The sequence below is a fragment of the Scylla paramamosain genome, chromosome 1 (genome assembly GCF_035594125.1).
Source record: "Scylla paramamosain isolate STU-SP2022 chromosome 1, ASM3559412v1, whole genome shotgun sequence".
Lineage (NCBI taxonomy): Eukaryota > Metazoa > Arthropoda > Malacostraca > Decapoda > Portunidae > Scylla > Scylla paramamosain.
This window is the reverse complement of record NC_087151.1, coordinates 38,738,328-38,764,232: the sequence shown is the minus strand read 5'-3', so window position 1 is coordinate 38,764,232 and position 25,905 is coordinate 38,738,328. Positions and strand designations below refer to the sequence as shown.

The window sequence follows — 25,905 nt, the reverse complement described above, 5'->3', positions numbered from 1 at the left end:
GGACAGAGTATGGGTGAGAGAAAGAAGAAAGTCTTGTGCAGCGAGGCCGCGGAAGGAGAAGAGGCATGCAGTTAGCAAGATCAGAAGAACAGTCAGCTTGAAAATAGCAGTAGAAGAGAGCAAGAGATGCAACACTGCGGCGATGAAAGAGAGGCTGAAGATAGTTAGTTAGAGGAGAGGAGTTAATAAGACGAAATGCTTTTCATTCCACCCTGTCTAAAAGTGCGGTATGACTGTGAAGCGTACTCTAGTCTATACATAGTCTATACAGAATTAGAAACTGAAAAGTGAGAAAAACTGGCGAAGACGACTCAGAACACCTAACTTCATAGAAGCTGTTTTAGCTAAAGATGAGATGTGAAATTTCCAGTTTAGATTGATAGTAAAGGAAAGACTAAGGATGTTCAGTATAGGAGAGGGGGACAGTTGAGTGTCACTGAAGAAGAGAGGATAGTTATCCGGAAGGTTGTGTCGAATTGACAGATGGAGGAAAGAGTTTTCGAGGCATTGAATAATCCTAAGTTTGCTCTGCCCCGATCAGAAATTTGATAGAGATCAGAAGTCAGGCGTTCTGTGGCTTCCCTGCGTGAGCTGTTTAATTCCTGAAGGGCTGGGCGTCCATGAAAAGACGTGGAAAAGTGCAGGGTGGTATCATCAGTGTAGGAGTCATAAAACAAGAAGTTTGCCTTAGATGATCATTGATGAATAATAGGAAGAGAGTTGGTAACAGTACAGAAACCTGAAGAACGCCATTTAGGAGAACAGTGACCGTCTACCATAGTAGCAATAGAATGGTCAGAAAAGAAACTTGAGATAAAGTCACAGAACAAAGAATAGAAGACGAAGGAGGGTACTTTAGATATCAAACCTTTGCCCCAGACTCTATCAAAATCTCTTGATATGTCTAAGACAACAGCAAAAGTTTCACCGAAATCCCTAAAAGAGAAAGCCGGAAGATCACCAGTAGAGAGACCATGACGAAACCCATGCTGGTGATCAGATGGAAGGTTGTAAACTGATAGATGTTTAAGAATCTTCCTGTTGAGGATACCAGAAATTGGAAATTAGATCTAAGGTCGCGAACAATGCAGAAGTTAATAAAGAAAATGTTGATGGGGGTGTCACGTCACTTAGGCTCGATACCAGAAGAAGAGCAACCTGGAGACATTTTGTAGTCCCCTCCCCAGACGGGAATTCTGGAGCACACTTCCATCCTGAGTAGAATATATAGCTCTTATAGGAGGCACGCTAAACATACACACACACACACATACACTCCATCGCAACACACCTCACGTCCTAAGAGAGAAAACGCAATTTTACATTTACTGAACCAAAAAGTGTGTCCACCAAAGAGACACAGCAGGCAACACATTCACAGCATTCCTTCACCACAGCCACAGCATTTCCCCACCACAGTCATAGCATTACCTCACCATAGTCACAACATTCCGTCACCACAGCCACAGTACTTACCATTGTCATAGCATTCCCTCACCACAGCAGTCTCTCACCATAGCCACAGCGGTGTTATACAAGCGCCACAGCAAGTCGCCCCGTCCCTCATCGAATGCCTAAAGGATAATTTATTCATCGTCTTTGAGCTTCCTGCCGTGTTGTGTGGCTTTTTTCACCCTTTAAATATAGATCGAAGGGGGGAAAAGAGAGAGAGAGAGAGAGAGAGAGAGAGAGAGAGAGAGAGAGAGAGAGAGAGAGAGAGAGAGAGTGTGTGTGTGTCTGTGTGTGTGTGTGTGGTTCCACATTTTATATTTTATAGAGTATTCACACACAAAAAAAACACGTTCTATCATAAAACCAATGCATTTTGCCTCCCTCTGCTCACTAATCCCACGTCTTTCAAACCCATGTCGCCACACGATGCACAATAAACCCATTCATAACAAAATATTAAAAAAAAAAAAATGTATAGAAAAAAAGACCACGGCATGACACGAGGCAGGTAAACCTTTACACTATTACATCTTCACACGCATGCGCAATACAGTCGTTGCCCCCACTCGAAACATGAACCTCCAACATACACACTACTACACACGCAGCACTTCCAGAAACACACCGCTCTTGACGTTAACAAGACATGCAAACAAATCCCAAGGCATCGGAGACTCGGGGTCGTGAGAGGCGAGATGAGGACGCGATGGGGACAAGGGCGGTGCATGGGGTTCTTTCCAATTCTGAAAGCCTGCCAACCATCTCACACCCACTGACACCCCTGACGCTTTTCTCCTTTGGTTCGGGTGGCTGACGGCTCGTGGGGATGTGGGGGATTAGCGGCACGTGGGGAGGGGAGGGGGAAGGAAGGGGAAATAGAGGGAGTGTGGGAGTTTGGGTGTTTGGATGAGGTGGAGGTTATGTGACGTGTGACGGTGGAGTGGGTGGGGAATAGTGGTGTTGTGGTGGAGGAGGAGGAGGAGGAGGAATGCTGTCAGTTGTGTGGAGGCATCGTCAAGAGAAGAAAAAATACATGCAAAGACAGACGGACGGACGGACAGACACGAATAATCCCAGAGATTGAAATTAGGTGCAGCACAGGAAAGTTTTTACACCTCGAGAGATGAATGCTAAGATGCTGAATGGCGGTTGTGCACTTCACCGTGTGTCACTTTTGAAATGTCACCCTGGTTATTGACTCTTGGCAAGTTAACATTTTACCACCGCTGAGAATGTCATGAGGGAAGCAGTGCCGGGTATTATTTTTACCTCACTCTCATATATGTAACCTTAAGACACTGACCTTCGATTTCATCTTTTTTTCAACTCTTCTTTCTTGGGTTTTATTCCGGCGGATGCCTTTGAAAATTTACATAGTTCATTGATTCTTGAGAACGTCACGCGGGAGGCAGCCTGGGATTCGACATTACAGGCTACATTACAATCCAACATTTAAAAAAAACCATACATTTACCATTTTTCATATATGAATAATTTTCACCCCCCTTGGACTCTCTTGACAATGGCAACATACACTTAAAGTTCCAGTATTACATATTAACAGCATTATTAAAGCACGTCCCTCACATCTTTTCCCATTGAGGCCACTGCTTCTCTTTATTCCACCACCCTATATGAGTTCGCTGCAGGACAAAAGCCTCTCCCAAAGGTTACGGAGGATTATGTTATATACCACGCCACGCTGACTTGGATATTCTTAACTGAGTTGCCTGGTCGCAGGGTCACAACTCAGCTTACGGCCTCTGCCTATTCTCTGCTAGTAGAACGTGGGCTACAGCGTGAAAGGAGACAGGACCAAATTGTCTCCACCTGGCTGGGCGGGAGACAATAGGTCAGCGAGTGGCGGAAAATCAGGATTGGAAGAGCGAGTGAATTCAGAGAGGGAGAGACGAGGTCATAAGTGGAATTGACAAGCAAAGGGAAGCTGAGAGAGGAGCAGAGAAATAAATATAACCATAACCAGTCTTTCCTACACAAATCTATGTTTATTCATAAGATACCGGATTATAAGAACAAAGGAACATTAAGGAAATAAGGAAAGCTGCACGAAGCCATCAGGCCTACACGTGGCAGTCCATGTATAATATATAACTACTTATTTCCACCTGCCATCTCCATCATTACTTGTTTGATCTTACTGTAAATTTCCTTAATGACGGCAATAACAAATAGATTACTATAGATACCAATAGTATAGTATCTCAAAAAATTAATGAGACTGGATTGAAATACAAGATAATTTTTCCTTAAAGGTTTGAGCAAATACAGGAATACATAAATATTTCCCGAGAAAGAGAGAAATAAATACAAGCATAATACTGAGTCTTCTAAATATATAGGAGTTTGGTTTGGTATAAAAGATCATTTTACCGGAAGGTTTAAAAGAAGACAGGAATACACAAATGACCTAAAAGACAGAGAGAGAAACAGACATAAATAATCGGTATCTTGCAAATGAATGAGAGTTTGAGTTGTAACAGTCGTTTTGCCGCAAGGGTTAAGAGAAAACAAGAATACTCAAATGCCCTAAGAGACACGAACAGATACTAGTAATCCAGATAAATTAGAGACAAACATGCAAAAAATCCTGTATCTTACGAAATTAATGAAGTATTGCATTAAAAGTATAAAATAATCTTATCCCACGGTTCCTCAGAGACAGAGAGTGAAACAGATTCAAGTAACCCGGTATCTAAAAAATCAATAAGACTTTGGGTTGAAACACAAAAAAAAAGAAAAAAAAACACCAGAAGGCTGAAGAGGAAACTGGAAAACACAAATATCCTCAGATAGCAAATTTGTACTGAATCAGAGCTGGCGACACCAAGCGTACATAGCAACCTGATGATGATGACTGTGAATGCACCCGGTAATCTTTCCCCCCTTGTATTAAAGTGTGAGGGCTTTGATGTGCCTTTCATGCCGCCGCTGCCTTTGGAGTGACTGAATTACCCGAGGCGCCTCCCCCTTCACCAAGTCATGGACTCGAGACTTCCTCACATGTGTGTTTCAGAGGCACAGGACAGGGAGGACTGTGAGGGCAACGGGAAATGCGCTTGACTAGTGTTGCTGAGAGAGAGAGAGAGAGAGAGAGAGAGAGAGAGAGAGAGAGAGAGAGAGCTTTCACAGTAAGAGTGGCAAGTGGTGACCCGTGCCAACTTTGTCTCCTAACTTATGTTTATTAGTTAATTTATTTAATAGTTATTACCGCTCAGGCTCCCGGTGTGTTTTGATGCGAGAATTAGGTAGCTTCGTTATGGTGACTTTATTTATGGTAATGCTGATAGTGACGTGAGTGACGAGACGGCTGCTGGTGATGAAGAGTAGGAGGTGGACGTGGAAAAAGAGGAAGAGGAGGAGGAAGAAGACGAGGAGGACGAGGAGAAAGAAGAATAAGAACAAAAAACAAGAAGAGAAGAAGAAAAAAATGTAGAGGACTAGGAGAAGGACGAGGACGAAGAACAGAAAGTAACACAAATTGAAGAATAAACAGCAGCACACGAGAGCAAAAAGTACACCTAATCCAAAGTGAGAGACGGAGAATAATAAAATGAGAGAGACACATGGTCCGTGTTCTGAAGCATTTCCACGCATTTCACTATGTTCTAAAGGCTCTAGTTGAAGTGACACGGGTTTTTAAGGGTGTTTTTACGGTTCTAATGACAGATTAACAAGAATTCCACATTATGAACGGGAGAAGCACTCTTGTCAACCCTGCTAATCATCTCTGGCTCTGGAACACAGTCGTGGTGAGAGAGCAAACCGTTTCCGAGTACGAGCCATGGTAGTAAAATAAGAAAGAAAAGAAAGGCGAAGAGGAGAAGGAGGAGGAGGAGGAGGAGGAAGAGGGATAGCAGGCATAGCATTTCCTTTCATATCTTCTCTACCACGCATCATCCATATCATATAATACCTCATCTAGACACAATAGGCTTACGAAATTCTTGGCTGAGAGAACTCCTGATCCTCCACCACCACCACCACCACCCCTCCTCCTCCCCCTCCTAATTTCATGATGTCAGCAAATTTAAATATGATGGAATTAATCCCTAATTTGAGACCATTACCATAAATTATAAAAGACAAGTAGGCCAAGAGCTCGTCCCTGGGGCACCCCTCTGATTACCCTGACCCGCCACAGGGAACCGCGAGGGAGCTGTTGGGTTTTTGTTTTCTGTTGTTATCCGCGAGGGAAGAACCGGGTGAGGAGAGTTTGAAGGACCGGAAGGAGAATTTGGAGAGACGTACAAGAGGAGAAGGACGAGGAGGAGGAGGAGAAAGAGGGAAAACAAGAAATGGGATAAGGATTTAATTTGGTAGATAATTCCTTGTCCTCTTAAAAGGGAAATACAAGAGCCGTGTGCAGTAGATGTAGAGAGGACGTGATTTTGGTGGGGCTGGGACAGGAAGAGGAGGAGGAGGAGAAGAAAGTGGTAGCGTAGGAACTGGTAGGGAACGCTGTGAGTTAATTGGTGAGGGTGGAGTGTTGCAGTGAAGTGGCATTGGTGGTAGAGGAGGAGGAGGACGAGGAGGAGAGAGAGGTGATAGCAGGTGGGGAGGGAGGACTTGTAGGGCTAGCCATGAGGGACAGCAGGGGTGGGAATGATGGTTATGGCAGAGGAGGAGGAGGAGGAGATGGTGGTATAGGAGGAAAGGAATGATGTGGTTTAGGTGTGTTGACAAGCTTTATAGTGGCCCGGAGTCATAAGGAGGCTCGTGACGGTCGTTTTGGTCAGACACACATACACACTCACACACATACACACAAACTTATCTTCGTTGTTGCTACTGTCGTAATCCTTCTTATCTCCCTCCTTCTCTCGTAATCCTTGCTATCCCTCTCCTTCTCTCCCTCCTCATTCTTTTCATCATTTTTCTCTCCTTTACAATCCACTCACTTTAGATAGCGCAACTCATCAGCCTCGTAAGGGTCAACAGGTATACTGGTTTTTTCCTCTTCCTTTGTAAGCCATTATGTCCCTTCGCTTCCTCTTTTCTTTCATCTCTCTCTCTCTCTCTCTCTCTCTCTCTCTCTCTCTCTCTCTCTCTCTCTCTCTCTCTCTCTCTCTCTCTCTCTCTCTCTCTCTCTCTACAGTCCTACCTCATTTAATTTAGGTAGTACACCTCATCACAAATAATCTCGTAAAGGTCAACAGATATACTGCTTTTTTGCTTTTCCTTTGTTACTCCTTGTGTTCCTTCTCTTCCTCTTACTCTCGGTGGCGCAGGGCAGGAAGTGTTTACGGCGCCAGGGGGACGAGTCACGGTGGCCAGCTGGGTCCGGCGCGGCGTGGCAGGGCGGTCACTCTTCTTGGGCCAAGTCCCGGGCCCGCTGCTCGCCTCCACCCTTGGTCTGCTCTCTACTCAAGCGTGCCTGTTCCTATGAGCCCTCCATGTGTTATATCTACATTCCCCTTGCCAGTAGTGATGCTGGTGGGTTTCATATACGCGTTTTGTGTACAAATTAATTGATTTCCGTACTCTTTCTACATATTATGGACCCAAGTCAGGGGAAGAAGAAGAAAAAAGTCTCGCTAAATATGTTGCCACCAAAACTTAATCAAATTACAGGAGATTCTAAACCGCCACTTGAAGACTCACGGACTAGATGTAGATTCCCTTATCCTCCTCTCTTCAAATGTCCGTCACCAGCTGATCGTGTGTCTATTCTCATGTCTCCTCATCACTGTGTTTTGGTCATATTAAAGAATTCAGCTCGGTTCTGTGCCCCCGGTGATCATGCAGTACTGGGTCGTCCCTCCCGCACTGGCGCGCCCTGCCTCATGCACCTGCCAGGAAGCGTGTCTCCAGTCCACCTCACCTGGCCACAAATCACGGTTTCCATTATATTTTTACCTCCACTCCTCAATTTGCGGGCGACAGTTCTTTTCTGAGCGAGACATATCTTACAGCGTCCTGCGGCCTTCGTGCGGTGGTATTGGCTCTCGTGTAGTGTTTCATATGAATCCATGCACGTGAGGGTCGTCATGCAGGTGTCAGGCTTTGGGAGTGACACTGGAAGGCTGCACGAGCGTCCACCTCAGCGTCACAAGCCCTGCCTAATCACCCAATCAGGAAGGAGAGCGCGGAAGCTAATCAATATCACTTTTTTATTCTCACTCACTCATTCCTCCGCCTCTTCTCTTCCCAAACCGAGCGAGGGAAGAGTTACTACCCCTCCTCCATTCACGTCCATAAGTCTAACAGCACTTTTATACCTACTTGGCCGCTACACTGTGTTAGGTGCGACCAGCGGCGTTCTCGGCGGGAATAATTTTTCTCCCGGCCAGTATTTCTTGTGGGGCGCAAGTTGGCGAGCATTACCGGGGAAGATGAGTGTTGGCGGGAGTGTGTGCAGCCTGGCGATGAGAGTCCCTGATGGATGGCGTCGTCACGGCCTCGGGAAAATGAAAATGACTTCGGGACACAGACTCCGAGTTGAGTTGCCATTACTGAGAAGAGAGAGAGAGAGAGAGAGAGAGAGAGAGAGAGAGAGAGAGAGAGAGAGAGAGAGAGAGAGAGAGAGTGAAGGGGGGAGCAGAGAGATATAGAGACAAGCAGATAGATAGGCAGACAGAAACCAACAAACAAATAAAAAGATGAACGAATAAAAACAAAACACACACACACACACACACACACACACACACACACACACACACACACACACACACACACACACACACACATACACACACACACACACACACACACACACACACAGTGACAGGAACAGACAGGAAGACGCGCTTAGAGGGACAAAGACAAACACGCCGTTAGAGAGACAGACAAAGAAGGGGGAGGAAGAAACCGAGACGAGGTTAACTGAATTACGATAATCCGTCTGACTTTACGGCCGACACGCTGGAGGCAAATTGTATGTAAATGCGACCAAGAGAAACGGGAGTAAAGCTGCAGTGTGTTCCTGCCTCTCATTATTGTCGCGGCCACCAGACGGCTGCGGAGCGGCGAAAGAGAGAGAGAGAGAGAGAGAGAGAGAGAGAGAGAGAGAGAGAGAGAGAGAGAGAGAGAGAGAGAGAGAGAGAGAGAGATTTTACAGTTGACAAAGAAAGAGAAACATAGGAATATAGACAGACAGACAGATAGACAGACAGGAACACACACACACACACATACATGCACACACACACACACACACACACACACACACACACACACACACACACACACACACACACACAAACAGACAGACAAACAAGAAGATAAAAATAGAAATATAAAATTTAAGACATGGCTAAACTGACATACTCAGAAATAGACATAAATATAGACAAATAAAATAAAAATAGACAAAAATAAACAAATAAAATAGACAAAAAAAATAAAATAAAAATAAAAGAGAGATCGACTGACAGAGGATTATAGAATACATGTTGATAAAGAAGGGGAAGGAGGAAGAAGGAAGGGGAAGTAAAGGAGAAAAAGGAAAGGAAGAGATAGGGAGGAGAGAAAAGGGAAGAAAAGGAAAGGAGGGAAAAAAAGAGAGAGGAGGAGGAACAAGGGAAGGAAAGAAAAGGAGAAAGAAAGGAAGAAAAGGGATGGAGGGAAGGAAGAGATGGGGAGGAGGAAGAAGGGAAGGAAAAGGAAAGAAAGGGAAGGAAGGAAGGAAGGAGGGAGGCGGGAAAATGGAAGAAGGAAGAAGAGAAGGAAGAGATAGGAAGGAGAAAGAAGGAAAGAATGAAGATGGGAAGCAAAGGAAAGAAGGGAAGGAAGAGATAAAGAGAAGCTAAAGAAGGAAAGGAAGGGGAAGATGGGAAGGAGGAAGAAGGAGAAAGGGAAGGAGGAAAGGAAGATATAGGGAGGCGGAAGAAGGAAAAGAGGGGAAGAAGAGATAGAGAAGCTGTTTGTTCAGTTATCAAGAGACAATGGTCACTGTAACCAAATTAAATGACAGCTTCCAGAGAGGTAAATCAGGCGGGTTTTCCTTCCTTCCTTCCTTCTTTCCTTTCTTCTTTCTTTTTTATCCTTCACTACCTCTCTTTCTCTCTTTTCCCCTTAACACTCTTCCCTTCTCTTACTCTCTCTCCAATTTTCTCACGAGTTTCTTCTTTCGCTTTTCCTTCCTTTCTTCCTTCCTTCCTTCCTTCCTTCCTTCCATCCTTCCTTCCATCCTGTAACCCTCACGATCTCTCTTTCTCTCTTTTCCTCCCCTCCCTTCCTTACCACTTTTCTTCGCCTCTCTATCTCTTCAATTTTCTCTCAAGTTTCTTCTTCCACTTCCACACCTCTCTTAGTCCCTCTTCTTCTTTTTCCGTTCCCCCTTTTTTTCCCTCTTCGTATTCTTCTGTTTCTTCTTTCTTTTCCTTCCTCTCCTTAACTTTTTTTTTTTTTCTAGCTTCCATCTTTATCTTTTTCACCAAACTCTATCATGTACTCCTCTCTCTCTCTCTCTCTCTCTCTCTCTCTCTCTCTCTCTCTCTCTCTCTCTCTCTCTCTCTCTCTCTCTCTCTCTCTCTCTCTCTCTCTCTCTCTCTCTCTCTCTCTCTCTCTCTCTCTCTCTCTCTCTCTCTCTCCACGAGTTCCAATTGAGTCTGTTTTCTCTTTTACAATTTTCTCTCTCGATCGGATTCATTTTGTCATTAGTTATTATGTATTGTTTCGAAACTTTTCTTTACAATCTCTCTCTCTCTCTCTCTCTCTCTCTCTCTCTCTCTCTCTCTCTCTCTCTCTCTCTCTCTCTCTCTCTCTCTCTCTCTCTCTCTCTCTCTCTCTCTCTCTCTCTCTCTCTCTCTCTCTCTCTGTCATTCCCTCACTTCTTCCTCTCACTCACATTTCCTCTCCTGTTTCCTTTCTTTACCGTCCCCTTTTCTTTCATTTCCTCCTCCTCCTCCTCCTCCTCCTCCTCCTCCTCCTCCTCCGTTTCTTTTTCCTCCTCTTTTTTTCCTCCAGCTCTCCTCTATTGTATTTTTTTTCTTTCTTCTTTAGATTTTTAGTTTTTTCTTCTCTTTATATTCAATTTATTATCACTTCATCCTAATATTTGTTGCACTTCCTGTTCATGCTCTCTCTCTCTCTCTCTCTCTCTCTCTCTCTCTCTCTCTCTCTCTCTCTCTCTCTCTCTCTCTCTCTCTCTCTCTCTCGCTCTCGCTCTCTCGCTGTCGTGTCATTGTATGTTTTTTTTTTTCTCTCTCTTTCTTTTTTGTTGCTCCAGAAAAGTTAATAGAAATGTATTGTCAATCTCTTGAGTCTGGATTGGTTCTCTCTCTCTCTCTCTCTCTCTCTCTCTCTCTCTCTCTCTCTCTCTCTCTCTCTCTCTCTCTCTCTCTCTCTCTCTCTCTCTCTCTCTCTCTCTTTCTCTCTGCTATGCTTTATCCACTTTTCCTTATCCCCTTCCACTTCTCTTCTCCCTTTGTCCCACATATCACAAGCTTCCCCTCCACTTCCTTCTCTTCCTTCCTCCTGCCCTCCTCGTCCTTCTTTGATTCCTTTCTTTTCTATTCTTCCTTTTTTTCTTACCTCCCTCCCCCCATCCCGTCGCAGTGAAGGAGAAACCTCTGTCCTGCCAACAATTTCCATCCCTCCCTCCCCCTCCTTCCATCTCTCTCTCTCTCTCCTCTTCCTTCCTTCCTTGCTCCTGTCCCTCTCCTCTCCTCATCCTCCTCCTCCTCTTCCTCCCTTACCCAAAACAAAACACATGGTTCTTTAGGTTCTACTGGAGGAAAGGGAAGGACAGAGGGAGTCATGGAGGGAAGAGTGGAGGAGAGAAGTGAAGAGAGGAAAGGAGGGACGGAGGTATGAAGAGTACTAGTGAGGATGAAGAGGAAGGGGAAGGACTGTCTCTCTCTCTCTCTCTCTCCTCTCTCTCTCTCTCTCTTCTCTCTCTCTCTCTCTCTCTCTCTCAGGGTCTCGGGAAAGGAAACACGCAAGAGTCCTGGTCGAGAATACGGTTAATTTTGCGTCCCCTTCATCTCCCGTAACACTGAGTCGGTTCGTGTAGCTGGGACGGATTGCTTTTTCCATCCACGACTTACTGTTTTCTTCTCGGTCTGTTTTTCTCTCTCCTTTCTCTCTCTAATTTCTTTCCTTTTTTTTTTCATTGTAAGGCACGAGTTTAAGTTTGGCGAGGAGAGAGAGAGAGTCTTCGTCTTCTTTCTTTTTTTTTTTTTTTGGCAAGGACGGATTTGATTTTTTGGCGTGAGCGAGAGTAGGTCTTAAAAAGGAAGTTTTTTTTCTTTGTGAGAAGTTCGTGTGTGTGTGTGTGTGTGTGTGTGTGTGTGTGTGTGTGTGTGTGTGTGTGTGTGTGTGTGTGTGTGTGTGTGTGTGTGTGTGTGTGTGTGTGTGTGTGATGGTTAATTATGTTTTGGTTATTTAGTCATCTATTTATATTATTTACCTTGATTTGCTCTTGTTTTGTTTTGTTTATTTGTTTTTGTGCGAGAGGGCAAACTTTAACCCTTTCACTGCGACACGAAACAATTAGCAGCGCCAGAAACAATGCCCGAAGTCTTTATAAGCATCTGCAAGAAAGTAAGCAGTGGAAAAGAATACATTTTGCAATTTCTTCCCACTTCGAAGATTGGATGTGGCTGTAGAACAAGTAAAGATGTCTCAGAGTGATTGGTAATTAGGGAAAGGTGTACCAAGTGGTAGTCAAAAGGGTTAAATGGCATGAAGTTTTTTTTTTCTTCTTCTTCTTCTTCTAAAGAGCATATATTTTTATCTTATTTGTCTGCCAATGCATTTTTTTTATTCATTCAAGTTTTTTTATTCAATTCTAATTTTTTTTTCTATCTTTTGTTTCATTCACTTACATCAGTGCTACCATTATTTTCCATTTGTTTTACCGTTTTTCGTTTTTGTTTTATCTTTTCGCTTCATTTATCTTTATTTTCACTTATTTTCGTTCTTTGTGACACGGATTGTGAGAAATTATTCGTTTTTTTTTTTTTTTTTCATTTTATTTCGTCGTGATAGATTTCTTTTCACGTTGGAATTATTGGTGTGTACGAGAATGCAAGGCGTCCTGATAAGAAAAATTGGCTTCTGGCAAGGACTGGATCGTATATTGAAGCAAGAAAGAATTTATGTTTATGCCCGAGAACATTTTTTACATATTTTCCTTTCCTTTGATATCAGAAAAGACTTTGAACCCAAGAAATCTCAGCCTCTTGTGATATGAAATTGACTGAGCGCTTAGGTATTGACTGAGAGAATTGACTGCCTGTGTGTGGGAGTATGAACTGACTACGCGGGACTTGTGTGTGTTGATTGACTGTGAATGAACTGCGGCGGAACTTGCTATGAACTGATTCCGTAAACTAACTGACTGCTCGCCAAGTTAGTCCATCAATTAATCCGTTATTAGAGAGCAGAGTGACGGAGGACCACTTGGCGACCCGTGTGTGTGTGTGTGTGTGTGTGTGTGTGTGTGTGTGTGTGTGTGTCGAGGAGATCGTGAGAGTTACATAAGAGTAGAAAGAAGAGTAAAAGGCAGAGTAAATTAGATTCCTTGTATTGTCCCTACGTCTCTCTCTCTCTCTCTCTCTCTCTCTCTCTCTCTCTCTCTCTCTCTCTCTCTCTCTCTCCTCTCTCTCTCCTCTCCTCTCTCTCTCTCACTCTCTCTCTCTCTCTCTCTCATAGAACTAAAAGATCCGCTGTTGTTTGCTCTTCCTTTGTGCTCCTTTGCGTAGTTTTGCAGTGTGAGGTGAACAATCCTGTGTGTGTGGGACAGGGGAGGGAGAGCGTAACGGTGTGCATAATATGATATGTGTAGGTGTATATGACACTTAAGGATCAAGGGTGCTACATAGATTACATCAAGTATACATTAATGAAGGTGTGGCCGTGACGCGATCTATATAGGAGAGCAAGTGAGTGGGTTACGGATACAACTAAGGTATTCTTAAACGTTCTGGTCTCTCTTAATGATTATTTTTCAAAGACTACAGATATGATAACATGGGTTCTCATAGGTGGTTTTTTTTTTCTGACAGTGGAGTCCTTATTAAACTATGTGCAGAATTTTTCAAAGACTACAGATATGATAACATGGGTTCTCATAGGTGTTTTTTTTTTTTTTTCTGACAGTGGAGTCCTTATTAAACTATGTGCAGAATCGTACAAGCACCTTGAAGTCTTCAGTAGCTTTCCTTTCACTGCGATATGTAATCATTCACAGCACTAAAGATAATGTATGAAATCTTTATCATCCGCAAGAAAGAAGGTGATTGAAAGAATGCATTGGCAACTTGTAAACAGTATAATGTTTGGAGGTGGGTGTAGAACAAGAAGAAATGCCTCAGATGATGAAGGAAAGATGTGCTGAATAATAGTGAAAAGGTTATGACTATTAAAGTAAAAACGAGGGAGTGACGGAAAGAAAGAAACTGACAACCAGCTAGCGAAGGTGGCGAGGCGTGGCTGGACTACCGCAGACACACAAAACACACAGACGAGTGAGCCAATAGTCGAGGCGGAGAAGGAACATTATTGGCTTCATTTTAAGGGATTCCAGATGATAATAAAGATGGAAGACCTCGCTCCTAAGACTCGCGCGGGAAAGAACCTCGTGACTCACCTCGCATACGACGCACTATGACTGTGAGGAAGGAAGGAAAGAAGGAAGGAAGGAAGAAAGGAAGGAAAAAGAAAGGAAGGAAGGAAGGAAGGTAGGAGGGAAGGAAAGAGGTAGGAGTGTGTGTGGTGAAGCAGTGTTAAGAAACGAACGAGTGTGCGTGATACGGATAGAAGTGTTTGCGGATGAGGGAGTGATTGCAACAGAAAAATATCATAAAGGATGGAAAAAATGTAAAAAGGTTTTAGTGCAATAGATAAGTTAAAATGTGCTTTCATAGAGCGAAGAGTTTGTAAATGAGGGAGTGATTGCAATGGAGAAATGTTTAAAGAGGAGGAAAAGAGTTTAGAAAATGAAGGTTTTAATATGAAAGATAAGTAAAGGAAAAGTGCTTTCATCGGTATAAAGAAGTGCTTTTCATCGGTATAAAGAAGTGAAATTGGTTGCGGATGAAGAAATAATTGTAATAAATAACATAAGAGAAGAAAATACTTAGAAGACAAGAAATCTAATGCAACAAATGTTTTACATACGATTTTATTTTTTTTAGAACAAAGAAATTCTAATGCACACAACTTTTTTTTTTACAGAAGAAATGCTCAATGCAGAAAAAAAATATTGACAGACTAAAAATCTCAATCTGATATGTGTAACCCTCCTTCCCCTAAAACACGTCATCACTATTCCAATTGTAATGACGATAAAGGATTCGAGGAACAAAGGAGGAAGTGAACAGGAAAGAAAAATGGTAATGGAGGGAGAAGTAAATGAGTAAGGCCGCATTTTTTAACAACTCATTCCCTGAAGAACCTTGTCGTGTTGAAAACTGTAGCACTTATTCAGAAAGCCGTAGTGGCGATTGTTCCTTGCATGTTGTGATTGGAGTGGGAATGTTTACGTCATAATCTGGCCCTAAGTTCCAGGACAATATAATAGTCTTTGTTCAGGCCACTGTATAATTGTCTTCTTTTCTCTTTCTTCCTTTCATGATAATAAGAAAGGATTCAGGAGAGGACGACTTCAGTGAGGTAATGAATGAAGGAGGAATACGAAACGGTTTTAGTTTAGGAGTTACCTTAAAAGTCATACGTTTAATCATGCTTCCTTCTCAGCACATCTTCACCCTTTCTGCTTTAGTAATAATGATAATGGCTTCAAGAAATTAAGACGTTAATAAGAAAAGAAATGATAAGACGGTTTTATTAAAAGAATTACGTAGTTCAAAGCCAAAACGTACAATAATATCTTCTCTTCAACTCTACTCTTCCAGCTACAGTGATAATAATAAAGGATTCAAGAAACTAAAAAGTCAGTGAGTAAAAATTTGCAAATGAGAAAGGAATGAATGTAGTGATGACTTAGTTCAAAGACAATATATATAATAATGATTTCTTTTCAACTTTTCCTCACCCTTCCAGCAACAATAATAATACTAAGGAATTCAAGGAAAGAAGTGAAAGAAAAAACAAGAACTAATTAAGGAATGAATCCAAGACACCTTTACCGAAGGAATTAGGTCAAAGATAACAATAATGCGTTCTTTTCAACTCGTCATCACCCATCCAGCAACAATAATGATAATTAGTAAGTAATTACAGACACTAAGGAGTCTGTGAGAAGAAAAATTACAACCGAGGAAGGAATGACTGTAGTAGTGACGTAGTTCAAAGAGAATAGCTATATTCACTAATACCTTCTTTTCAACTCGTCTTCACTCTTCCACCAACGATAATAATGATACGGAGTTCAAGAAACTAAGAAGCCAGCGAGAAGGAAAAAAATGTAACTGAAGATGGAATAAGAGTAATAAAAAAAAGTGTTTACTGAAGGACAGCTCGGCGAAGGCGGTGGCGGCGGCGGCGGCGAGTCCTGCCTGGCTCCGGAGGGTCGGCGCCGAAGGGAGTCGGAACTATAAAGGGAATTTAATTTCGCTGTTACATTTTCCTCCCGCCAATGGTTGAGGATTAAACTCCGGCAAGTCCTGAAGGTGCTCACAAATTAGCCACCCCGGGACCAGCCAAGCGGGCCCCTTTAACAGAGAGGGCGGGGCAAGGGGAGGGGCGGGGAGAAAGAATGGGAGGGAATGAGAGAGGGAGTGACGGGGGCCAGGGAGAGGAAAGGAGGTAAACAAGGGAAGGTGAGAAAGGGAAAAAAGGGAAGGGAGGGGATATGAGCAAAGGTAGAGAGAGAGAGGGGGGGAAGTGACGGGAAAAGGAGAGGAAAGGAGATAAACACAAGAGGGTGAGAAAGGGAAAGGAAGGAATGGAGGGGATATGAGCAAAGGTAGAGAGAGAGAGAGAGAGAGAGAGAGAGAGAGAGAGAGAGAGAGAGAGAGAGAGAGAGAGAGAGAGAGAGAGAGAGAGAGAGTGAAGGGAGAGGGAGAAGAAAGGAGGTAAACAGTGGAGAGTAAAGAAACAAAGGAGGAATAGGATGGGAGGGAGGGACGCACAGAAAGAATGAGAACGAATGAGAGAGGGAGTAAGTGGGAGGAGGGAGAGGAAAGGATATAAACATGGGTGAGGAAAGGAAAAAAAAAGAGTAATAGAAATATGAAACAGGGAAAGGAAGGTAAAGTTGAAAGGGAGAGAGAGGAAGGGAAAGGAAAGAAGAAAAGGAAAGGTGACATTGCTTGAGAGTTACAAGGACGAGTTTTTTTTTTTTTTTCTTGTCACTCTTACAACACTAAGAGTTCTCTCGTATCCCAGTCTTACCTGTTTTTACCTGCCTTGTTATGTCGATCCAGATTATCATGATGAGGTGAATGGAAAGATGTTCTGCTGTAAGTGTGAAAGTTGACTCTCTCTCTCTCTCTCTCTCTCTCTCTCTCTCTCTCTCTCTCTCTCTGCAGGTATTCGTGTGGATGAAGCTGTTATTTCTTCTCTCTCTTTCTTTTATCGTCACTCGCTTTACCTTCGCGTGTTTATGATTTCCTGCTGCTGCCTCACTCACACTCCGGTCTCCATTAAAACTCTTTCACTTTTTTTTTTTTGCCACATTGTTCCTTAATCCACACAGAGACGTTTCTTTTTATTTTGCAGCCATCTCTAAACATCATAATGGGTGCAGTTAGGGAGATTTCTTCATTTAATTTCCTTTTTCTTTCATGTACGTGATTGTAAGAAGACTGCACAGGTTTTAGTATTGAATTACTGCACAGTGAAGTCTCAAACCACTATATATATTACTTTTCCTGCATTTTAAATAGGGATTGATTGGTCAGTTTGTCAGTCAATCAAGCAATTAGTCAATCAGTCAACCAGTCACTCAGTTAGACAGTCAGTCAGTCAACCAGTCAACCAGTCATTCAGTTAGTCAGTTAGTCAGTCAACCAGTCACTCAGTTAGACAGTCAGTCAGTCAACCAGTCACTCAGACAGTCAGTCAGTCAACCAGTCACTCAGACAGTCAGTCAGTCAACCAGTCACTGAGTTAGTCATTCAACCAGTCACTCAGTTAGTCAATTAGTTAGTCAACCAGGCACTCAGCTAGTTAGTTAGTCAGTCAACCAGTCACTCAGTTAGACAGTCAGTCAATTAACCAGTCACTCAGTCATTCAGTTAGTCAGTCAGTCAATCAGTCAGTCAGGATCAGGATAGTCGTGATAAAATACAAGGAGTTGCAGTGTTTTTTTTATTGATTGACTGTACTGATCTTTTTCTTATTTTTTAAAGTAAATTATTGGAAGCAAAATAACATAGATGAGTTCAAAATATAAGATGAGTTTCGTGTGTGCGTTCAGCGTGACAGAAAAGTTATTTTACCATATCTGAAATATAAATTTCCTTCTTTTCTTCCCTCTCTTAATCTCTTCCAGTCTCTTCTTTTTTACTATAGATAGTCTCTTAGTTCCTTTTTTTTTTGGGGGGGGAAAGAGATAAATCCACAGTTGTTTTTTACCTCTCAGTTTTCACAGTCTAACATTTTTCTTTCATTTTATATTAATTGTTCATCAATTGCAGGCAACGCAACAACATGTATACATAATCTCTTTTCTCCCTTTTTTATAGCGAGATAAATCCACAATTAATCTTTTATCCCTCAGATTCCACAGTCTACTAATATTCTTCATTACTTTCTACCAACTGTCCCTCCATTCAAGGCAGCGCAACAACTATACAAAATTTCTTTCTTTCATTATTAAAGACTTCACAGTTGATATCTTACCCTTTAGATTTCACAACCAAACATTTTTCACTTGTCTTTATTACCTGTCCCTCTATTCCTGGCAGCGGAACAGCCATGCAAAACTTTATGGATGATATTCTCAAACATTGATGCCTTATCCCCACTGATTTTAACAGGCTTTATTGAAAGTTACGGAGGTGTTTTCAAGGTTTTTTTTTTTTGTGCTATTAGTGATAAATTAGCAAAGACTCTGCTCTATCAAATAGAAAACACATGAGAACGCAGGTAAACACCTCTGTGGCCTTTGAAAATGGCCCAAATGAGAGAGCACACCGTTTAAGAATACGTGTCCTTACATCATCCCTCCATCTAGTTCTCTGTCCGTACCCACCTAAACAAATCATAAAACTTGGGTTCTTTCCTCCCCCTCGCGTCAGGTCAATATTAGGTGGTCATTGCCCTCCACCCGCACCACTAACTCCGTGTCTTTTTTCCCCGCCAGATGTCACCCCGGAGCAGCCCCAGCCCGCCCGAGAGATGTTTTGGTACATCCTTCCCGTCATCGGCCTGGGTGAGTATATCTGACGGAAGGACCTGTGTAGAGGTATTGGCGGGAGAGTGCTTTTCTTCTTTTTCTTTTTTTCTTTTTTTTCTATGTAAGATGAGTTCTGGCCTACAGCAACAATGAAGTCATATTTCATAGACCCACTGAAGGTGTTAGTCCCTAAAGAGTATAGTCAGAAAAGGATTACCTAAAATCTTAGAAGTCTTGAAACCTCTCCCTCTTGGATCAGTTCAAGTCAAAGGTAAGAGGAAACACACAAGCAGGCAGGGAATTTCAGAGTATATGTTGCACATGATACTGGATTTGCTTTCGGGCTGTCTTCTTTAGGGACTGGCATAGTTGACCTTTTTTTTTTATTGTTGTTGTTGCCCTTGGTCAGTTCCACTCTTACATAAAAGAATGCTCAGTGCTTCCAAGGGGGTTTATCATCCACATCTTATTACCTCCTCATCTTATCCACACACCCATTACTCATACCACATCCAGTATCCCTGACGGAGGTTTGTGTGTATGAGGTCGAGGGGAGGTTCATGTAGTACACTAAGCAAGCACTCGCTTCTAAGGAGGTTTATCATTCACTTCTTATCACTTATCATCCCCTCTTCATCTTATCCACGTCCTGCCCATTACATTTAATTCACCTCCTTGAATGCCACAGTCAAGAAGAAATGCACTAAACTGGTTCAACCACAACACACTCACCAATAGATATGCTAAACAAACTTCACAGCACTGCACTGAAAAGCATACGTACTCAACAAACAGTCAACCCTTAACTCAGTAATACACACAATCAGCTGATTCAGATACACAACACTCACTACCAAATACACCAAACAAACTGAACATTACTACACTCAAGAATATTATACATTCCACACATGCAATGATAGATACTACAGTGAAAAACAAATACGCTCAACAGAATCAGCAAAACCTAACTCAGTAAACTCAGTATCTTCCTGGTTTTGTTCGGATGAATTGTGACATTTATTAAGTGGATACGTTCACCAAATTCATCATTTTTTTCGGTTTTGCCCCATGAGTATTGACATGAAGCGAATTGTTGGCAAATGGCAATGAAAAGCTATTAAGTGTTTCAAGAGTTTCGTTCTCTCCCTCACATGTTCGTTCAGGTGTATGAATATAATTAAGTCACTGATTACTTCCTGAACAAAAGGGGAATAATTTTATCTGAATCTTCTTAATGTGAATGATAGCACAGAAAATATGAAGGGAGTAAGGAACATTACTGAGATTAAATAAATATATGCTGTCAAATGTAAGTTATATGAATCCTACTAACGCATATACAGTGGCATAGAAAAATACGAAGGGAGTAAAAAAATAGCACTGAGATTCAATGAGAAATGTTTTGTGAGTTAAAATTTATCTTCAACTTTTTAATCACCTGTATGTTATCTGAGCTTTCTTAACGTGAACCTTGGTATGGAAAAATACGAAGGTAGTAAGAAAATGTGCTAAGACTGAATGAAAATGTGAGAAAAATAGAGTAAAAAGAAAAAAAATAGTAATGAGATTGAATAGAAATCCATTGCCAGGTGATCACACACACACACACACACACACACACACACACACACACACACTCAGCTATTCCCATTAATGCATTCAGGATTGCGCCACCTGACCTCGTTGTTGCAATACACCAATCACTCAATCATTTACGACTACCACTCATATTTAATTGATACAAGAACCATTTAAATGATAACGTTCAATCTAATAAATTCACTAGAACAGACAGGCCTCTCTCTCTCTCTCTCTCTCTCTCTCTCTCTCTCTCTCTCTCTCTCTCTCTCTCTCTCTCTCTCTCTCTCTCTCTCTCTCTCTCTCTCTCTCTCTCTCTCATCCTTTTATGGACGCTAAGTGAATTAGAGACATACGAGTATCTAACTAAATAAAAGCACTCTTCTACTTAGACAAATTTACATTACCTTAAATCAAACCTGAAATGCAACTTTAGTGATCCCGTTACGAAGGCTGAATATCAACAGCGCAGCACTGTCATCCGCTTTTAATTGACGCTAAGTAGAGTGAAGCGCCACTAAGTAAAGTGAAGCACAACTCATTGGTATAGTGATCCCGTTACAAAAGTTTAATGTGAATAGTACAGCATTTAATCACCGCCTTTGGTCTCTAAGTGAATTGAGACATAACCAAAAGGAATCACAAACATCTTTCTCATCGGGCAAACTTACTGCTAAAAAAGCAATCCTGAAACGCCTCTCATTATTATAGTGATCCCGTTACAAAGATGGGGGGTGTACAGTACAGCATTTCATCACCGCTCCTGATCGCTCACTGAGAAGAACGCGCCGCTTTTAGTCTCTCAGGGGTCGGGCCGCGGGAAATACCGCATCCAACACTGCGTTTTTGTGTGACGTGTGCTGATGGTAATGGAAATTCCGGCTTTTTCAGTAGCATTCTTAACGAGGAACGAAATTAGTCTTTGCTATTTTCGGCGGCTGAAATTTTTAATGTTTGATCTCATATCATGCAAATGCACATTGTAATCATGTCCCAGTGGAATTTTTGGAAGTGATGGTGAAACAGGAGTGTGTAGGCTCTCTCTCTCTCTCTCTCTCTCTCTCTCTCTCTCTCTCTCTCTCTCTCTCTCTCTCTCTCTCTCTCTCTCTCTCTCTCTCTCTCTCTCTCTCTCTCTCTCTCTAACTCATTTTTTACAACACTTTTATCTGTGGCGGCAGACGACCCATTGTGTTGTGTATTGTGCAGGTGTGTCACGTGTGCCCGCTGCTGGAACTGTACCGACATGAGCGTGTTTGTTTGTGTACGTCTGTTAAGTGGTGTGTGTGTGTGTGTGTGTGTGTGTGTGTGTGTGTGTGTGTGTGTGTGTGTGTGTGTATGTCTTCATGTGTACGTTTGCTATATGTTGCGTGAATTTTTTTTTTTTATCTTTTCTTCTTTGTGTTTCTGTTCTTTTATATGACATGTCCTTGTGTGTGTGTGTGTGTGTGTGTGTGTGTGTGTGTGTGTGTGTGTGTGTGTTTATAACTCTTATGTGATTTGTATATCCAGTGTGTATTGTGGTTGTGCTACGTAGAGGTGCTGCCTCGTGTATGTATAATGTCTATGCATTGTGAAGATCAGACAAATTTGAGGACAAGGATGATACGAGTAGGTGGAAATAGTAAGCTTTTATAAGAGAATTGCCACGTGTAGGCTTGATGGCTTCTCGTAGCTTTCCTTTTGTTTTCTTTTTTCCTCCTCTTCTTATGTTCTAATATATCTCATCATGTATACGAGCGCCTTTAACGACGTATAAATCTACTTCTGATATACTCTATATTGTATGCAAATATGTATGTGACAGACGTGTGTACCTCCGCCACGTGTTGTGAATGCCACGGGGAGTGTCACCATGTTGTGTTAAGGACGTGCCATGGCCAGGCTGGTGCCGTATTGATCACGAGGCGCCTCCCCCGTGGTACTGATGTGTCCCCGCCGTCATGGGCAGGGGGAGGCGGCTGGCGCGGCGGGTAGGCCGGGAGGGAGACACTGGAGGCTGACAGAGTGGAGGGGATGTCAGGGGGTGTGTGGTGTGTCGACTGGGGTTGTGTGGTGAAACTTCGGCTTGGATTGGATGGTTTGCGGACGGGATTAAGTGGATGGGCTGTAGGTTCTGCATGGAAGAGGAATTGGTTGACTGGGTGGATGATTATTGTGGTTTTAGAGTGTTTGGAGGCTGCGTGGGCGGCGGGAAGGTTCTGGTAGGAGGGAGGTGGGCGGCGGGCGGTGAGCAGAGGGTGAGTGGGTGACTGGGCGGAGGCAAGACCGATACTGAGGGCGGCGGGCGGTGACGTCAGTGTCCCGGATGAGGCGTGCACGCTGCCTTGCCTTGTGCTGGGTCAAGGCGCGGAGCTCCCTTGCTACTGTCCCGGCCAAAAGGCGAGTAATCTTCTGCATTCTCTTCCACTGTATCCATTGTCTTTTCTCAGTCTTAGTCCTGTGATCTGTTTTGAATCTCTCAGTTGTTTAGTCTGTAAGGAGAATATCACCAGATGTTAAGGCCAAAGGATGAGAGAAAACGCAGACCAGTGGAAGTACCTGTGGAAAGTTACGTTACTGACTATGACTATACAATGCAGAGAGGTGGCTTACAGTGTGCCAAGGTCTACAAAAACGGTATTAATCATCGCGTAGCCTTTTGTCGTAACAGACGTTAAGTGACGAAGAATAAATGTCAATGGTAAAATATCCAGATTGAAAATTGTCCCTTTCTCTTAAAAAAAAAAAAAAAAAAGTCCTTACATTAGATGCAAATCAATCTCGCTTACCAATTAGAGTTTGAAAGAAACCGCTGCGAAACCAAGAGACTAATAAAACTTTTCGAGGAAACTTTGTGAAATATATGGCTCTTAATTAAGGTTCCCCCACAAAAGAAAAAAATCAATAGAAAACTGGTTCCAATCGGGCTGGCCAACTTATTCCTGGAGGCGTCTTGATACTCTGCTTTAATCGCAGCTCAAGTCACGGGAATATGTAGGACCACCAGACTCAAGCAAGAAGTTCCAGAGTCACGGAATTGCATAAAGAGGAAAACCCGAAGCACTCACAGGCATTTCTTTATTGGTATGATCGAGGAATCTTTGCCCAACTTTTTACAATAGAACTCCGTGCTGCCTGAGGGAAGGTAAGCGGGAGGAGAGAGGGGAAAGAGGGGGAGGGGAGGAGGAAGAAGCAGGTAATCAAGGAGGGACTGACGTGGGATGCAAGCGAGGGAGGCTCCTGAGGGAAGGATTCACGGGTATTCCTAGTGAATGGTCATGATTCATGAGTCTGAGTCAGCCCTTCAGGTGGTGAGGCACGTTGCCGGGGCCGCTTCGCTGACCTGGCGCTGGCAGCTGGATGCGTGACCCACTGACCGAGAGGCCCGCGAAGCGCTTGGCGGCGTGTCGCTCCAGCAGCTGAGGGGCGTGGTGGTCTCGTCCCGGCAGGTGTTGATATCGAGATACTGTGTGGTCGTGGACGAGGGACACAGGGGAGTAAGGAAGTTGCTGTGTTTATTTGTTTTTGTCTTTTTCATTCTTTGTATAATTTTCTATTTCTCCTTTATATATTCTATTATTTATTCATTTCCTCCTTTATTTTGTATTTATTTGTGTTTTTCTTACGCTTTGTCTTTTCTTTACATAGACAAGAAATTTTTTTTTTTATTACCAATCAGAAATCCAAGCTTTTTTTTTTTTCGTACGCCACCAGAGATTCTCAAACTCTGCCTCATGAATGGCATTGCAAATTCGTGATCATCCCACTCGTCCGGGAATTCATCTACTAATAAAGAAAAATAAAAAGGAGTGTTTGCTTCCTCACAAGTCACATTTGTCGAGCATTCATCACAAGCAATAGTAATGATGATGGTGATGATGATGATGATGCAGCTCCGGTTAATTACAGGTATTGTAGATAACCACAAGCGTTCCTCTGGCCCACACTCAGCCTCCTCCTCTTCGTCTTCCTTCTCCTCCTCCAGTCTCTCAAGTTCCTCCGCGCGCTGTCCATTCATCCTCCACTTCGCCTCGCCTCCCTGGACCTATTCAGAGTTTTCTTCCTTCGCCTTTCAGTGACACTAATGAATAGACCCTCAAACCTATTCACGGCACCATATCCTTATTAAGATTATGGAAATCGTGATGTACTACGCATGTGTGTGTGTGTGTGTGTGTGTGTGTGTGTGTGTGTGTGTGTGTGTGTGAGGTGAAATGTTTAAGAGAACGATGACGATTTTTATGGATTAGGTTTCTATGGAGCTCTAATTGGTTAGTTTTCTAGGTGGCTGGGTGGCTTATTACCTAGTTGGCTATTTTGTTGGCTGCGAAGGTAAATGGCTAACTATCTGGCTGACTGGGTGGCTAGTTGGTTGGCTGGCTGACTGGTTGAGTGACTGATGGTCTGGCTGAGTGGCTGACGGTCCGGCTGGCTGGCTGGCTGACAGGCTAGCTGACTAAGTGGCTAGCTGACTAGTTGGCTGGCTGGTCGGCTGACTGGCTGTCTGGTTGGCTGGCCGGCTTGCTGGCTGGCTGGCTGGCTGACAAGCTAGCTGACTGAGTGGCTGGCTGACTAGTTGGCTGGTTGGTCGGCTGGCTGGTTGGCTGGCTGGTCGGCTGGCTGGTTGGCTGGCTGGCTGGCTGGTAGGCTAGCTGATTGAGTGGCTGGCTGACTAGTTGGCTGGCTGGCTGGCTGGCTGGCTGGCTGGCTGGCTGGCTGGCTGGTTAGCTGACTGAGTGGTTAGCTGGCTCGCTGGAGCCGGTACCTTTGGCTTAGATTAATTAGTTGTTGTTACGAAAACTTTGGTCTCTTGAAGTGCGTGCTCTCCTCAGTGGCCCCCTTCGGGGTGCCCCTTTTGCTCCTGCGCCTTGAGAGAACACCGCCAGGGAACCACTTAGACCTTCGCTTCTTACAGTCACATAGTTGCCTCCGCGCCTCCTCTTTCACCTCCCTCCCTTCCCTTGCCTGGAGCTTGATGATAATAGATCTCTCTGGAGGCCGAGCGAGCTCTGCAAACCAATAGAAAGAAAAACCCATTAAGTGACGCCCGTCCCGAAATAAAGGTTGCCATCATAATATTTTATCTCCTGTTCGGTGTGCCTATGGGGAACCTACTCGTATCTCGAACCTATATACTCCCTGACGCGTTTGGTGTTCCCCTTCTATTGGCGCCTCGAGGCTTTCCTTCCTCGTTCACTCTCCCTCGCTCTGTCACACTCCTCACACTCTTCCATATATACTCGTTTCCTCTCCTCCCCGTGTGTTGCCCCGTCTCCTTGCCTTTCATTCACTCCCCTGTTTATCATTCTATCTCCAGGTCTTTCACCTTCCCCAACATCTCGTCTCCTCATCTCTTTCCTCTCGTTCCCGTTCACCTCATCTATACTTACCCTCCCTATCCATTCCATCGGCCTGCTATGCCATCCACTCATCCCCTCACTCTGCTCCCTCGCCTCCAGCCGCCAAGTGTTTGTTCCCTCGCCTGTTCCTCCTCGGGTCGGTGGTGAAGAGAATGAGGGAGTGAGAGGAGGGAGGGAGAGAAAGGATAATTTCGCCGCCTGTTTTGTGCTGCTAAACTCTCGTAAAATCTCAATATTGAACACCTTCACGAGCCTCTCCAGCACTGTCCTCCTCCTCCTCCTCCTCCTCCTCCTCTTCCTCCTGGCCTCCTCCTCCTA

The 25,905-nt window shown here is 43.5% G+C and overlaps 1 protein-coding gene across 4 annotated transcripts in view; it reads left to right on the top strand.

The window, feature by feature from the left end:
- The window catches only part of LOC135105229 (uncharacterized), a 141,249-nt gene that overhangs the window by 58,277 nt on the left and 57,067 nt on the right, over positions 1–25,905 (top strand). For all 4 annotated transcript variants that reach the window (XM_064013412.1, XM_064013421.1, XM_064013402.1 and 1 more), the window contains one exon: positions 18,635–18,703. The gene's annotated coding sequence lies outside the window, so the exon portion shown is untranslated. The remainder of the gene's footprint in view (positions 1–18,634; positions 18,704–25,905) is intronic.